Source organism: Gopherus flavomarginatus, chromosome 23 (assembly GCF_025201925.1).
Source record: "Gopherus flavomarginatus isolate rGopFla2 chromosome 23, rGopFla2.mat.asm, whole genome shotgun sequence".
NCBI lineage: Eukaryota > Metazoa > Chordata > Testudines > Testudinidae > Gopherus > Gopherus flavomarginatus.
Genome location: NC_066639.1, coordinates 5,716,171 through 5,720,867, shown reverse-complemented (window position 1 = coordinate 5,720,867; position 4,697 = coordinate 5,716,171). Strand labels below are relative to the sequence as shown.

General features: G+C 45.8%; 1 non-coding gene across 1 annotated transcript; it reads right to left on the bottom strand.

Annotated features, from left to right (window-relative positions):
• Window positions 1–1,332: 1,332 nt before the first annotated feature.
• Window positions 1,333–1,406, bottom strand: TRNAT-UGU (transfer RNA threonine (anticodon UGU)). Its single transcript has one exon. It is a non-coding gene; the product is annotated as a tRNA-Thr (tRNA).
• Window positions 1,407–4,697: the final 3,291 nt, after the last annotated feature.

Genomic DNA, 4,697 nt, shown 5'->3' with positions numbered 1-4,697 from the left:
CAATTACTCAGAAGGCTCTTCAGCCAGCTCTTCCCAAAGACCAGTTTCTGGAGGCTTTTGTGACATGATGTACCTCAAAATAGCCCCCTGTAGCTCACATATTCATCATTCATATATGACTGTGATATGTCATACAAACCATTCCATATAAGTTATCACATGAAAAGTCATGATCTGCTGAAATCGGTTATTCTGTCCAAATATATATAGCATGTGGGTGTATGAAGTTGTGCATTTTTCTGTATGGTTGTTACTGAAATATGCTATAATTTTGTTAGTGACCCCTGCCAAGGAGGGAGTTCAACAACCATGAATCAGCAATTGTAATTAAGGGATTTCCAATTCAATGACAGATGCCCAAACACAACACTGTGGGGATTGCTCAAGTCTATGACTCAGTTGCACAAGACCATACCAAGAGGATTCCCCAACCTAGTGACTCAGCAGAGCCCACCCGGACACGTCTGGGCAAGTGTCTTCAAGACACTTGAACTAAGGGTATAAAATAGGAGACTGTGGCATCATGTTTTTGCCTTTCTCCTCCGCGACCTATGTTGGAAGCAGCAGGAATCCTGAGAAAATGAAGAGGGGAATTCTATGTATTAAGGAGGGTAACATCCAGTGGGGGTGAGAAAAATGCTTGACCTAACTACTGCCTAGTGTAATAAGGTGTAAAGTTTAGATTTTGCTGTGGTCATACACTGCTTAACGCTCTGCGTTGTGGCCCCAAGAGCCATGGATGCAAGTTGAGTTACGATGACCTTTTCCTTGTCTCCACATTTCTTAGGTGCCTCCTTCCAACACTTGTCAGAAAAAATGACTGGTTTCTTTTGGAAGCATTTGCATTGCAAGGCAGAGGCAGTCTTCTCTGTTTCCTCAGAAGATTGACCAAAAGATGGAAAGAGCGGACACATTTGGCAAGACACCACTGGGTGCTGCATCTCTAACCTCCACTTTACCTGGCAGGTGAGTCAGCCAGCTTAGCCACGATTGCACTCTCTGGGACTTTTCTCCCAACTGCTCCATTTTTCATCAGTAACTATCAAAAGGAAGGTGATATGACATCTGCGTGTGGACATCCCCAGTGAATCACAGGGACGTGTGGCGCAGACTCTCGTGTTGCAGCTATTGCAGTCAAAGCAACCACCATGCTAATGTCAGTCACAGCAGCCTTTTCATCAACTCCAGGATTGTGATTTGATACTTTCCAATGCTTCTCTCCAAAGAAGCCTTTTCCTTAGCAAGCAATGACTTGGCTACCAAGGGAGGTCTCTTCTGTTTCCTAGGAAGACACAGGAAAATGTGAGCAGAGGAGACAAAAGCCATACACCAAGGCACCACTGGGAGTTGAACCCAGGATCTCCTGTTTACAAGACAGGTGCCTTAGCCAGCTAAGCCATGGTGCCTGCCTCAAAAAAATGTTTACAACTGTTCCATTTGATGGTCCAGGACAACACCTGCAAATTCTAAAGTACAGATGTTCCACATTTCCCTCAGGACCTGCAGACCTTGAGGTGTTTGGCTCTCCGTGCACAGAAAGCCACAGCTGAGATGATAGAGGGCTTCTAACATGTGCTTCTCCCGCCAGCCACTGTGATTATATAGCGGTTAGTGATCTGTGTTTCAGTCGCAGCAACCTCGGCTCAGTTCTCAGTCACGGTAACCTTTCCACCAGCTCTAAACTTCTCATTTGCCATTTTCCAATTGTGGGAGGTGTCTGCCCCCAAGCAAACAGGAGAAAGATTAATGCAGCCTTGCAGAGGCTGCGCTGAACCCTACCTATCAGGAAAGGTCTTATTGGTAGAGCCAATCAGGAGCAGGCCTGCTGGAGCAGCCCATATATAAAGGGCTGCTCAGCACAGCAAGAGTCAGTCACTGCTTGGAGTTTGAGGAGGGTGGTTTGGCTGGGGCAGGGTTGGCACTGTGATCAGAGTAGTGCTGGGTGGGTAAGGGGAGCATGAGTGACCTTCTGGCCGAGTACTGCCAGACTGAGGCCCTAATACAAAGGCAGAGGAAGGTGCTGGGGCTGTGGGGAAGTGGTCCAGGGAAACAGATGCAGGGTTGGAGGTTCACCACTTTTGCCTCCGTAGCGGCTGACAGAGATGGCTACACCCTGGACTGCAGCCGACCACTGAGGCAAGTGTCTGGGTAGAGAACATCTACCCCTGGGAAGGGGGGAGAGAACTGAGTGGGGCACAGCCAGAGGGCTGTGTCCATAAGAGGACACTGAAGTCCTGAGAGCGACAGGGGTCCTAATGATAAGACAGATGCAGCCAGATGCCACTAGATGAATGCGCACCGGTGAACCAGAACTAATTACCAGGATGGCCAGCAAGAGGCACCACATGCCCTATTACACCAAAACTTAGCTGCAAGGAAGGCTCTATCTGTCTTGAACAAGCACTTAGAAGGTTTCTGCTGACAGGTCTTTTCTTTTTCTGAAAAGAGATACAAAAAAGGAGCCAACAGACACACTAGGTTCAGCAAGGAAGAACTGGCAGCCAAGCCAGGCTCTCCTGGTTAGTAGGAAGGCTCTTCAGCCAGCTCTTCCCAAAGATCACTATCTAGAGACCTTTTAACAGCCACTGCAGATGCTGACCACAAAACAGGAAAAGAGATGCCAAAATAGAGTTCTCCACTGCCTGCAGCCATCTAGCTACCAGGAGTTCTGTGCACAGAGAGGCCCCTGCTGGGGGGAAAAGGCCTTGTGAGAGACTCTTCTGACACCAGCCGTTCTCAAACAGTGTTTAGTGCTCTGTGTTGTGACTTCAGCATCCACAGATGACAGTTCAGTTGGGGGACATTTTTCCTGTCTCCACATTTGTCTAGTGCCTCCTTTCAACACTTGTCACCAAAAAGACCTGTTTCTTTTGCAAGCAATGTACAGCTAGGCAAAGGCAGTCTTCTCCATTTCCTCAAAAGATCACCAAGCTGTGAGGAGAGGACACACATTCAGCCAGGCTGGATCCTGAATCTTTTCTTTATTCAGCAGGTGTCTGAGAAAGATACAACTCTACACTGTGTAGAGGTCAAAAATAGGAGTTTATTACACACAGCACTGGCGGAGTGTCACCTTGCTTATTAGGCTCAGAGACATTGTTATTTAATTAATTACAATAAAATGTATAGATTTTCCACAAGCGGGGGAAAGTGATGGCGTAGGCAGTTCCACACCCCGGGATAGGTTTTGCAGTAAGACAAGATAAGCACATTAGGCAATTGTTAACAGATTACATAATGTCTCCACCCATGGTCTCAAGTTAGCAAGTTAACATTTCATTAATACTTTGATAAAATGTTGTTAGTATAAAATATCTATGTTGAATTCTGATTTCGGGTCCATTGGAATGGAGCAACTCCTTTGATTGTCCCACAGGTACATTCCTAGGGGTTAAAGCAAAGAAGCAGTGAAAGTATATGGCAATAAAGATTTTCTGTGTGTCTAAAGGCAGGCATTGGTCCCTGGGAAGGGAGGTGGAAGGATGCCATATCTTATACTGTCATCTGCCAACTTTTCATAAACTCAAGACTGGATCTGTGGGAAGAACGTCTCCCTACAGAAGAAAGAAACACAATAGGAACAGCGATTCTTCGTTCAATCTGCAACTCTGAATAAGACACAATTCTTTAGTTCTTAGCTCCAACACCTAGCAATTTGCTGACCATGCCTACCTTAGCAAGCAAGGCTTTCTGTTTACCCAGCTTTCTCTTAGCTTATCACTATTTGCTAGGACTCTGATCCTTGACCATACTCTGGACTTTGAGTCTGGAAAAGAGCTGCCACGTTGCTACATAAACAGCAAATAGATTTTTAATCCTTCACATGATGTAATGGCAAAGCTTTTGGTTCAGGCCTGTAGCAGCGATGGAATAAACTGAAGGTTCAAATCAAGTCTCTGGAGTCCATCCACAGCTGGGATGGGGCATTCAGTCCGTTGTACAGAGCTGAAGTTTGTTTGTAGCAAAGTCCCTCCAGAGATATGAAGCAGGACTGAAGACAAGTTGGAGATGAGGCATCAGCCTTTTATAGTCTCTTGCCACGTGGTCTTTGCTTTCTTTGTCCCAAGGACACTCTATCCAGCACGTGGCATAGAAAAACCTTTGAGTTCTGTCCACAGGCAGGTCCCTGCATACCTTGATGAGTCACAATGTGTATCTGCCTTCTCTCAATGGGTCGATTGTATAGCTGATGGTCCTTAGTGGGCCATCAAGCAGGCTAGGCAGAACTGACACCAACTTGTCTAGAGTGTTCCCCAGAAGCAGAGCACGAGTTTGAAATATGGACAGCATAGAACCAATATTCATAACGTCGACCACAAAAAGGATACACATCAAGAGATAGCATCATTATAATCAGCCAGTCAGAACCTCTTCACAGACCCCTTACATGGCAACTTTTCCACAATTTTGGCTGCAAATATAGAACAGTGGTCGCAATGGTGATCTATACAGTTACAGATTAAGTCATTAATGTCACAGGAGGTGACATGGTATCAGTGAGACTGATATTGGAATGCTGCCTCCAGTTTTGGTGTCCTCGGTTGAAAACGATGATGTGAAATTGGAGCTGGGGCAGCAAAGAGACACCAAATGTTCTGAGGGCTGGAGAAAAATGCCTTCTAGTGAGCTATTGAAAGAGCTCAGTCTGTTTAGCTTATCAAAAGAAGATTGAAATGTGACTTCACTGAAGTGTTGAA